Genomic DNA, 12,560 nt, shown 5'->3' with positions numbered 1-12,560 from the left:
TGGGCATTTATCATTATCCGATTTGCTCGCAACAAGTTGCATTCGACGCGGAATGCAGTCCCATTGGTTCCTATTTAAAATTAGATCGATTGAACTTTGCGTTTCGGAGTTATGGCCAAAAAACTGTTTTTACGTGCAAAAAAAAAGCAAAATGCTCCAATCTGGATTCGAACTCGTGATCGGGAAGCGGCTACTACACCACAGCACCACCGATACACATAGCATGTGACAAGATACATACAAATATAAATCATCGAATTGGGCATATATTCATTACCTCTATAAGCATCAGAGTTTATCCTGCTAGGGTACCGATTCCTATTCTGGAAGTATTAATGGATCGAGAAAAGAAAATATTAGCTTTTACCGTTGGTTATTAAAATATACAGTTTCAATACATTAACTTAGAGCAAGATTGCCGGTGGTGAGTATAAGCCGTTTGGCAGCGCAGTATCATTACTTGACACTTTTCCGATCGCTACTGCGGACAGGTGATCAAATTTGGTAGCGCGATAACAGCGCTGCTATTTGATGAACTATTAAATGTCACCTGTACGGAATGCAGCCACCAAACCACCAACCGAAAATAGTGACCAGTGCGAAAAAGAGTGACTAAACTAAAATGACAGCGCTGCGAGGATGATCAAAACACTCGCGCCCAGTAATGATGCTCTAATAGATGAACTATTGAAATCGCTTGGATACGCTGTTTCTTTAATTGAGATAAAAGTAGATTCACTATTGATTTGAGGATGTTAATGCAAAATTGTATTGGTATAATTGCATAATTACATCCAAACTAGTAGACACATATGTGTATAATAATGGGAAGTATCAATAAGAACCCCTCAGGTTACGCGTGCCCTATGCAAATTACCAAATTGTAATTTGGGGTGAGCTTTTTACGATAGGATACCCGTCAATAATTAAAAATCCTCTTCTCTGCTAAACGTTAGACATAACTTTTCTCATGTCTTATTGCTATCAAGCGCTAAGAAAAGCACAAATACCCTATATACTGTAAATACTCCTCAGTCCTCATATAGCAATTTCAAAAAGCATCGTGCTTTGTTTAACACGTTCAACGCTCTCCCATTCGAATGCGCCCAAAAGAAGGAATGGCAATGTGCCGTCGCGCAGTGGTGGTCCCCCATACAAATGCTCGACTAAACCTACGATTGCGCTTAAAATTTAGCAACAGTAATTTTGTAACGCTGAATTCATTTTGAAATTTAAATAGTTATCCGACATATGCTATGCTATCCATAGACTCCCGGAAGCCCATGACTTAGGATCACAGCAGCGTCTTAATTCCCTTAATTCTAATCTTGAAACAGTAAATTTCCCGCTTTGGTGCAGCAAGGCGCAATTCGCCAAACTAACCACTGTTAAGTGACAAAATATATATTTCAATGCATCATATCAGTTCTTTCCGAATCTTTCCCGATACAAAATTCAGTCAAATTTAATTTTCCCATACATATATGTTTAGGAGATACTTTACACCATCAACTTGAACCAAGTCACCAAAAATTAAATTTACTAACTACAATAAACAAATTGAGGAATTATCATTGACTAAATGTGCAAATTTGAAATAATATCAGCTTCACGAAAGAACGATTTGTTTTGGGCTTGTCTGGGTTTCCGCCACTGTGGATAGGTCGGCTTAACCATCGTAGCATCAGCGGCAAGCCGTGCTTCTGTTCTATTTTTACGCATATGCATGCATCATTCTTTGTGGCGTTCAATCAGCATATGGGAGCGCAGCTGGTGTGCGGGAAGACGCGGGACGCATGCGCAGTCGCTTCAGTCTCTTGACGTCGGATGAATATTGCCGTATGAAGCATCACCAACACACATCGCATTGCGTGCGGCAATGTTCTATTTTTAGCTCAGCTGGGTTGAATGTTGATCCGAGCAAATGAGATTTGGGGAAACTGGTTCATGAGTATTACGGAAAAAAAGAAAAATTTGGATGTCTGCGCGGAAATAACGCGCAGAGGGAAATCCCCGGTCTTAATTCCTTGGATATAGCGTCTGCTGCCCCATAAACTCGCAAGCTTCTAATTTGATTGAAAATTTTGTCTTTTCTATTCAGTAAGGCATCTTTTCTTTGTGCATTGAAGCAATCGAATATAATTTTCCACTTATGTTTACTCTCTATTGAAACTCGGTGGGCAAGTTTGATTACTACCAAGGTAAATCAAAAGCTATTTTGTTCCTGCTAACAATCATTAAAGAAAACTGTTGAGTACATATCGATTCTCAATTTATGCATTTATGTTTCATTTCCTACCTCCTTCATCATCTTAAGTTCAGACCTGAATTCTTTCAAATATCCCAAATAATCAGATGGATTCAATTATAGAAATGACTCGAATATAAATATAAACAATACACAGCATTAGGTTCCATTGATTATTTGTTAAAGACAAAAATTTTGTTTGAATTTTCTAGTATTCAAAACTTTTCTTGCAATGCGTAATATTATACCACACTCCTAGAAAATATGAGTTTTGAAAAAAATAAGACGGCTAACACGAGGACCGATCATAAATCCTCTGATTGAGAGCCTATCACGTTACTCCTGAGCTATCTTTGTTTCTTGAGAGGGCAGTGTTCGAAGAACAAGAAGCTACGCGATTTGCAATAAATAACTATTTCACTGCATCAAGACATTGGCTGCTTGTGCATACATGCGGTAACGCACCAGGTGCTGTGGTTTGGTTCGGTGGGATTTAATCGGGTGTTGAAAAATATAAAGCGTTTTGACTCAAGTCGCGAAAATGACTCATATTCCGAACACTCGCATTTAAATGGCTATATCAACCTTATTCGCGTGGTTCTTTCCATAGGATATTAATTTCGTTGAAAAGCACTCGGATTATGTAGGAGAAACTGAGTTTTGGAAGGATTCGGAGAAAACATTCTATTTTAGGAAGTCAGTAGAAAAAGTATCCAAACTTTTCTATAATCCAAGTATGTTTTAGATCATTTAATAGTCTTAGTTCGATCATTGACAAACTACAATGACTCATTCCAGAGGTTAAATGTCAAAACGTGTTACAGCGGAGTTCTAGTGCGAATATTTTTTCTACAGCTCTGCCTAATAGTTTGTTGGTTTGATTCAACTAATAATAGAGTTAAAGCACTAGTTACTAATACTAAATGATAACAAAATTTCGATCAGTCTGTATAATAAGTTACTGCAACTAGCGCTATAACTCTGTTATTAGTGCAATAGAAACAACAATTAGGCAGAGTTGTAAAAACCTTCGCTCTAGAAGTCCTCCACATATCACGTTTGAAATTTAACCTCTGGAATGAGTTATTGACAAACTACTAAATTATCGAACCTATATAAAACCGCTCATAAAAAAATCTACTCCTCCGCTCATTTTTGGTCGCAACGAAAAATACGCGCCAGATAGTCGCCTAAGAACAACATACCTCCAGAAAAAAAAGCCAATTCGATATTTTTTTAATTTGGCCGCCACGTGGTACTTTCCGGCGGTGAATGCTTGGATAGCACGTGCTATTTGTACTGCGGAGACATTTTTCACATCTTTGAGAGCCTTGGAAAATGATCACGAAAGTTGTCATTTTGTTGCAAGGCACAATACTAATGATCGAAAACATCCTTGCCACAATCCATAACAAATTACACGAAGGCAAGCAACGATTTTCGATTTTCTGATAGTATATCAGGTATGTAATCATTACGATGTAAATTATTGCACAATATGAGCTCAAAAATTCTGATTTTGGTAACACTAGCTCTGTCACGCGTAATCTATCAGATTTTGTACTTGGATAGTTTACCTGTAGAGTGATCTGATAAATAGTTTTGGTTCAGTTTAGAAATCAAAATAATCAATTTTAACCATACATTCATAATTACTGCGAAATGCTTTCCATATAAAGAAAAGCAACCCCAGAAGAATTCTGATCAGATTTTTTTAAATCAGATCAAATTCATAAATCTTGTTGAAAAGTGCTTGAATGATAATGACAAAAACGGAACTACTCATTAGCAAAAATTGACCTTTCCCGTCAAAAAATTTGATTCGCTTAAGTATTTTTTAAATTTAAAACAAAAATCGAAAAAGTGCCGTTTTTCTAAGATTGGCCCGATTTTGAACGAACATCGAGTGATTTTTTTCAGGTCGGTTAACACGTGCACACGTTTTCGGTTTTTGTTTTCGATTTAATAGTTAGAGGCTTCAAAGAACCCATATTTTCTTTGGGAAAGTTGACCTTAAATAAGCCAAAGAATCGACTGAAACAATGAAACGAAATACAATTTTTGACGGGGATGGTCAACTGAATTTTTATCTATATGAAGAATCATATTATTCAAAACAACAATTTCAGCTGGATTCTGGCTTCAAAACGGAATTTTCAGAAAAAGCGTGTGTATGTGCATGTGTGTGCGTGTGTGTGCAAAAAAAAATCTAACTCATTTTTCGAAATCTTATCCTGAACCGATTATTTAAACGGGGAATCCTGTCCCATTGTTTCACATTAAAAATCAGGCCGAACAATGGGCTCAAAAGTTATGGCCAAAATACAAATTTTTATACTATGTCTGAAACTCGATTTGTGCAATTGCACAACCTCATCACATTTTCCGGGCACTTAACCTCATCCGATTTGCTTGCAACAAATTGCATTCGGCAGCAATTATTACAATGTGTATAAACAAATGTGAATTTTCAATTCAATCTATCTTTATTTACGAGATTTTCGACCCTAGGCCGGTTCATCTGGTATAAACAAATGTGAAAAATAAGTCTTATTCACCAATTGTTATTTTAGACTTTTCATATATGTTTATCAACCATTTTGAACGAGCGAGAAAGGCATCATCACCGCTAGGTGGATTAATCTGGGTTTTTTTCGAAAATCATTGAAATCATCCTGGTGCAGTAATCGAACTTACAGGAACACTCTTGCCTCAAGCGGGGACGATTTGGAAAAATACTGATGAAGTGTGACGATTTTTTTTTTGGATGTGCCCGAATAGAAAGTACAATAGAATTACATTAAGATATCATAAAATTACAATTCATTTTATTGATGAACATTAAATTCTATTGTTCTTCTATTGTACCAATTAAATTGCCTTATTGTTGTTCCAATAAACGTACAATAAAATCTATTGACAGAAAAATGTTGACAATAGAATTACAATAAATTCTATTGTAATTGCAAAAATTTGTTCGAGAAAAAAACGATTTTTTTATTGTTACGGTAACTAACAACCCCTATTTTCTATTGTAAAACTGCCATTTACAATAGAATTTATGGTGGAAAACAATATTCCTTATTGTTATTCTATTGTGAGCAACAATAGATTTTATTGTAATTACAATTAAATTTATCGTATTGTAATAATTTCTATTTTAATTCTATTGGACTTTTTTATTCGGGTGACGATGTCGTTGCGGTTTGATTGTCTTGAGGTACGTCATCGGACGCCTGACGTTTGTCCTAACTGATTGTCGCTGTCGTCACTGGCGAAACATCTTTTGCTGGCAAGGATAGGGCACTAAATGTCAACGAAGGAATAATGAGTACGTTTTGACAGATAGGTAGCCAACATGTTTGGGGACGATAACAAAAGGAACCGCAGCGACAATCGTCCTCTATAGTTTATTACCTCTATTGTCAGGTGTTTGAAATTTTAGAAAAAAAAATTATATCTTTCTTACTAGCTGCTGCATTCAAATAATGTGGTTTTAACCATCGGAAGTTTTAACCAAAACTTTTTCCTTAGTACCGAAAATACCGGTACTTTCATTAAGCCAGTACCGGTATTTCAGTACCTAAAATTGGTCGGTATTCCCGGGAATTCCGGTACCGGTACTCCCGATACTAAAACCCTAGACAAGCGTCAATGTTGTTTACTTTTTGCATTGAACAAAGGAAAAATTTACGCGCCAGAAAATATCGATCCCGCCAATTACGGAAACGAACCGTCATTGGGTTAATTGGGTTTCGCCCCAATTAGCGAACCCCCAACTAAAAAGCGCCCCAACTAGAAAAAAGCCAATTAGCGAACGTTTAGTTTTATTATATAATATGAAAAAGTCGAATAACTTCTCTAATGTACCTCCGAAATATCAACATTTTTTTTTAGAAAAACGTGTGATTTGATAAACTTGTTCACTTAGAGCATGTCCATGTCCATGTCGAAAAACAATAAGAAAAAAATTTTTCTTGAAAAAACTGGTTTTAGATACGATTTTTTGAAATTTCATCATAACTCGCTACCGTTAAAAGATAGAGAGTTGGTATATTCTACGAATTTGTTCGTATTTTCAAGTTCTATCACTTTTGTAGCGGCTCAAATTTTTGAAAAATTTTTGTATCACCCTAACATCAACCGTTTGCACGCAAATAAAAAAACGCACGTTTTTGGCTTGCTGCGCCCACTGTGAGTGTGAGATGGAGTAAATCAAAGACCAGATTTTTTTGCCCTGAGTGTAGGACAACACTGCCTGGTCACGTCTTTACAATCACGAAAGGATGGGAAGGAATGTTAGTTCAACATCTACTAGTGAAGATGCAGGGAACCCATACTTGGCCTTGGCCGAATTCAAACAAATTTGGAACACACATTCTTAATCTTAAGGAGACGACAATGGGGGGGTTAGGGATGCTCTTTGGAAAAGGGGGAGGATGTGAACCAAATTTGTATCACATATTATCTGTCCTAAGGAATCAATTTTAGTGGATGTGGTTAGGTCGTTTTAAAAGGGGGAGGGTGTGAGAGAGAGGTATTGTTTAGTTATCGATCAATTCAGTATAAAGCTACGTTTTGACAGGGCAAGTGAATTGAACAACTCAGTTGAATTCAATTGACTTGCCAAAAGTTAAACATGTTCAACTTTCTTTTCGTTCAAGTGAATTGAATTAAGGTGTTTACACTTTCAGTTCGCGTTCGATTCAAGCGACTTGCTCAATTCACTTGCCTTCTCTAAACGTACCATAACTTCTCAACCCATTTACCGATGTCCACCAAATTTGGAACTCATATTCTCCGTCTGAAGAAGACCATATTAGACTGTTTTTTGAGATTGGCACGATTCTGAACGAATATCGGGTGAATTTTTCAGGCCGGTTTACACGTGCAGCACTTTTTTGGTTTTTGTTTTCGATTTTAAAATAGTTGAAGGCTTCAAAAAATATGAGTTTTTTGGGATAGTTGACCGCAAATTAGCCAAAGAATCGACTAAGACAATAAAACGATATTCAATTTTCGACGAGAAAGGTCAATTGTTACCCTTCATCGGAATCATAGTTTGCCCAGTGAAAAGCAATGAATAATGTGCTTCCTTCTGGATGATGGATGTGATTGCTTTTTTAAAGGTAGGCATTCGCTCGGAATAAGGTAATGGTGGGTTTGATCCCTTCTTTTAAAATATGCGTTTGCCCGGAATAAGGCATCGGTGGATGTTTTTCCTTTTTTTAGAAATAGGCGTTTGCCCGGAATAAGGCAATTGTGGGTTTGATTCCTTCTTAGGTTTTCTTTTAATAAAATGATGAAGTATCAATAGGTAAACACAATTACCCTGTTGATATCAATTGGTTTTAACATTTTCCTATTGTGAGATCAAATTGCGAACCAATCTGGCAATTCCGAGCAAGGCCGGGTACATAAAGCTAGTTTCCTTATATTATAACCCGCCAACCCGTCACGTTCCCCGGTTAAATGGGTGGCTTAAGCGCCACTCCGTGAAGGAGACCACCCACCAGTTTAAGATTTGCCCGGCCTGAGACTATCCAGAGGATAGGGTTAATGTTTCCCGAAATCGGGGAGGGAAGTGACTGGTTGTCTCAAAATCGTCGTACTTAGCGTGAGCGTATCGACGCCGCAAGACTCTAAATCACGTACGTGCCACTACCAGAACGTGCTCTACCAGAACAACTTCAACGAAAATCGGGTTTGCGCATTTTTTGCTTATGTCCGCATATTAAAACTTCGGGAACAATCCGATAGATAAGGAAATTGTTGTCCCAATTTTTTTCCGGCCATTATTGGTGGGAGATGGTTTCCCTTTTTTCTGCGGATTTTTTGGATTTGCGTTTGTTTACGCCGTTTTTCAAAAAGGTTGGGAGCCGAGACAAAACGATTTTTGTGGAAGTTGTTTTTATGAGGTAGGGTAAAGTGCCCAATAGTGGACCCTCCAGCTATTTTTGCATTATTACAGCACAATGTATATATTTTGCTATGAAATTCCATCGGGAGAACCTACTTTACAGTCCTATGATTTGATTACATGCATTGGAAATGCTATGGAAAGCAAAATTGGATGATTTTTTACAATTCTTTTGAAAATAAACACGAAAGTGTCCATTATAGGAATATTTTGGGGGGTCCATAATAGGGAAGAAGAACGTCCCGAAACGAAACATGAAAATCAAATGAAGTGTCGACTATAGGGAAGCAATTTCCTATTATGGACCCCCAGGAAGTCTACTATAGGGCGAATTCAGTCAGACTTTAAAATGTTAATTTAAACTAATAACGTCGTGTATTTGAGTGTTTTATGTACGTATCGTGAAGAGGGGATGCAGAACTTGTTATTAGATATCAAGCAGAATTGATATGTTGAAAATTTCTACTCCGTATGACAGGAAGAGCTAAATTCCACTACTAGGGGGTCCACTATTGGGCATTTTACCCAACTTCAGTGTATAGAAATGTCGTAAGAGGAACATCCATAAATTACGTAACGCTTGAAGGGGGAGGGGTGTTGTCGGCGAAGTGTGACGATCCAAACAAAATTTTCAGATGTTTCATACAAAAAGTGTGACGTAGGGGTGAGGGGGGGGGTTGAAAATTTCCCGTTAAGTAATTAATGGATCTTCTATAGGAGCAAACGTAAAATAGGAATAAAACATTGCCCAAAAAGTTTTACCATAGCTTCACCCTACCTCTGTTTGTATGTGATGATAATCTATCGCACACATCATAAAAACGGTTTTCAATTGCGACATTCTATAAATCTCCCCAACACTCTTCTTGTTTGTGCTAAATGTGCTTGGAGAAGCAAAATATTCTCCATCTGACGAAATCCATGTTTTTACCCTTGTGTTTGTTGCGAGATCAACACTCTGAAAAACGCTTTCAGTATGTCATGGCCCGCTTTGATCGCCTGATCACTTCGCTTTGCTTAACTCCAGCCTCTTCGCTTCGCTTCTCTTCTCTTCCAGTATGTCATCAGCCTTACTTAACGGAGGCAATTATGTACATGAAATTTATTGCCTCATGCGCATGGACGTTTACATTACAAAAAATGCATGCAAATACTCACGACCATAGGTTTTACGTGGATGGTGATGAGTCGGCGGCTGAGCACACAGAGCTGCTTACGCACGCACTACTCCGGCCCGATGTCGACGGCTTTACGTGTCGAACGATGTTTGGTACCACTCTCTCACCTGGCGCGTGGTCTTACGCTTGAATGCGGCACATGCGTCCGTTCGTCGAACAATAGTTCTCGCTGCTGTCGGTTGAACGCTGATGGTTTGATGAGCCTGCCTGTCTAGGGCGCGTAAAAGAAACGTGACGCGGCCCTCTTCCGGCCACGTGTGCCCCGGGATTACCTCGACGCCGACGAGTGGGGTCAAAAGTGGTCTCTAATGGGATGGTGGTGTAACGGCAAATGGCTTCGCTGCCTCGCACCTAATCAAAAGAAACGCACACGCACTTTTTGGTTGGGGACCTATCTAGGTTGCTAATATTTGCACTTTTACCTTTCTTATACTAGGTTCACACACTGCCGACACTTAGATCGAACAAATTACAGATTGACGATCAACTAGGGGAACAAAGGAGGAAAAGTTAACACATCATACAAAAAGTTACCATGTCACAAACTAACGTTTTAAATTACACCACGACGCGAAACAAATACGGACCACTTTTGCCTCTTCCACTGATCGAATCGAAGTGATCGATTAGAGTTGGAAAATGCCTCAGATTAACTGCGAATCTGTAAAATAATCCCCGGTTGCCGTGATATTACCCGAAGACAATATCACGAACGCTAATTCTCGCAATTGAATATAAAAGATTTAGCGGGCATCGCGACATCTCTTTCTGACGGCTTTCAAACATCCAGTCAAATCCTCTCCGATCTTGGAAGTAGAGTCCGAAGTCGAAGGAAGGAAGGTCAATGCATTTTGAATGGCGCATTTGCGGGTCGTTGTCCCTCTATTCAAGCTACTTTGCATAGCGAAATGACGCGCGGTTGGGTTGGGTCTCATGTTTAGCGAGTGTAACTGGTAATGGGAACTCACTCGATTAGCTTGTATGCCAGATGCAACTATTTTCGAAGGCGTAAGGTGTGCAGTTGTGTGGAGACTAACTTAAGGGGTCTAAGCCCAATAGTGGACACTCCAGCCATTTTTGCATTATTACAGCACAATGTCAACATTTTCCTATGAAATTCCATTGGGAGAACCTATCTTACAGTCCTATGATTTGATTTCAAGTAAAGTAAAATTAAGAAAATTATTTTGAGCTTTTTAGTTAAATTTCCTCACTTGTCATAAGACGAGTTTGTACAGTCCCATTTAATTCCACCACTTAATTGTACCTTGACAGATGCGTATTTCGACCTCAACAGTAAGGCCGTCTTCAGCGTCTCGTACTTGACTCGACTTGCCTTGGGACTGTACAAACTCGTCTTATGACAAGTAAAATTAGATGATTTTTTACAGTTCTATAAAAAATAAACATGAGAGAGTCCATTATAGGAATATTTTGAGGGGTCCATAATAGGGAAGAAGAACGTCCAGAAACGGGACATGAAAATCAAATGAAGTGTCGACTATAGGGAACTAATTTCCTATTATGGACCCCCAAGGGGTCTACTATAGGGCGGATTCAGTTAGATTTTAAAATGTTTATTTTGACGAATAACATCGTGTATTTGGGTGTTTTATGTATGTATCGAGAAGAGGAAGCTTGTTGTTCGATATCAAGCACAATTAATATGTTGAAAATTTCTACTCCTTATGACAGGAAGAGCAAAATTCCGCTACTAGGGGGTCCACTATTAGGCATTTTACCCAAAACGAACATTCGTGCCATAGTTTTTTAACTAATGAAATTATATCATAGAATTTCCATTGGGCTCTATTAAATAAGAAAACGTAATTGTTACAATATTCAACAATAAATATGATTAAATACCATACATAAATTTGCTATGAGAACTCTAAAAACATCTCCATTTACTGAACTTTTCGAACTTTTTTATAATTTCTATCATGTTGATTACAATACCTATCTTGCATTTAGTACCGATTGGTAATGTTTGTTTACTTTGCTCGTTTGGTACCGCGTTTGGTTCGTTTGGTACTTTCGGATTCACTGTTTGCAGGTCTCTATCTATAAACAACGTCTCTCAACTAGCAAAGAGAGCAGCTAGAAACCAGTTTTTTATGCAAATGGAGTAACCAGAAGTTCAAATTAACAATGTACCCCGTGAATTTGAATGAGGTACCGTTCAAATTATCGGGGGTCCACGGTATATGAAAATATGCGAAAAATATTGTGGATTTACTTGACACTGAGGAAAATGGAGTATGACTTTCAATCAAACGCCTAATGAAAATTTGCCGGTATGAATTTGTATGAATCGGTATGAATTTCAATATGTTGCCTTATGAATGATGATTCTCATTTAAAAAAATAAGGCAGGCGTTTATAAGATAAGTTGTTCCCAATGTGAAAAAATCTATGTAGGCCAAACAAAAAGATCATTAGATATAAGGTTCAAGGAACATATGGCGGAAGTGAGTAAGGCGAAAAGAGAAAACGATAAGGGATTACATTACGAATTTAGATTTAAGGTACCAGAGCATGTGTATAAGGAAAATCACCCAATTACGGCATCAAATATTAAAATCTTAAGAATTGTCTCTTCCCCATGGAAACTCGATGTAGCTGAGAGTTTGGAAATCCACCGACAGGTACAACCAGCGCTGTTGAATAAGGATCAGTGAAATGGCAGCTCTTGGCTCTTCAAGTTTCTACCTAAACAATAAAGTAATTTACTGTATAGGTAAATAAAGTAGGCAAATAAGACGGTATTAGCTACCTAGCGTAGTATAAATAGTGTAAGTTGCGATTGTTTTCTTCAAGTCGAGTCAAGTACAAGACACTGAAGACGACCACACAGTTGTGGTCGAAATACGTATCTGCAAAGATAACGAAAATTAAATGGACAGTACTTAATTCGTCTTAGACGGTTTAATACATTCCACTAAAAGAGCTTAATATGTTTTTCCCACAGAAATATTAGTTTTACTGATTCAGGCTTTTACCAGAATTTTTATAACATCGGTTCAAGTATTTTTGAGCGATGCACTATCGTTTGCAACCATAAACGAGGTAGGGCTTTACTGCCGCTAATCACAAGTCAGACTTATCTGTATATGGGCGCCATATACAGATAAGTCTGACTTGCGGTTAGCGGCAGTTTTGGACCCAATTGGATAATTTCATAACTCCTTGCGGTAAATGGAATAAATTCCGT

At 37.9% G+C, this 12,560-nt stretch overlaps 1 protein-coding gene and 1 long non-coding RNA gene across 2 annotated transcripts in view; one reads left to right on the top strand and one right to left on the bottom strand.

The window, feature by feature from the left end:
• LOC134210332 (zinc finger protein 62 homolog) overlaps positions 1-12,560 on the top strand; it is a 37,350-nt gene that overhangs the window by 19,423 nt on the left and 5,367 nt on the right. The gene's annotated exons all lie outside the window — the stretch shown is intronic.
• Positions 9,348-9,965, bottom strand: LOC134213535 (uncharacterized). The gene is made up of 3 exons (XR_009979474.1): positions 9,897-9,965; positions 9,769-9,833; positions 9,348-9,697 (listed from the first exon to the last, which is right to left on the bottom strand). It is a non-coding gene; the product is annotated as an uncharacterized LOC134213535 (long non-coding RNA).

The sequence above is a fragment of the Armigeres subalbatus genome, chromosome 2 (genome assembly GCF_024139115.2).
Source record: "Armigeres subalbatus isolate Guangzhou_Male chromosome 2, GZ_Asu_2, whole genome shotgun sequence".
Lineage (NCBI taxonomy): Eukaryota > Metazoa > Arthropoda > Insecta > Diptera > Culicidae > Armigeres > Armigeres subalbatus.
The sequence above is the reverse complement of the archived record's forward strand: the minus strand, read 5'-3'. Positions and strand labels throughout refer to the sequence as shown.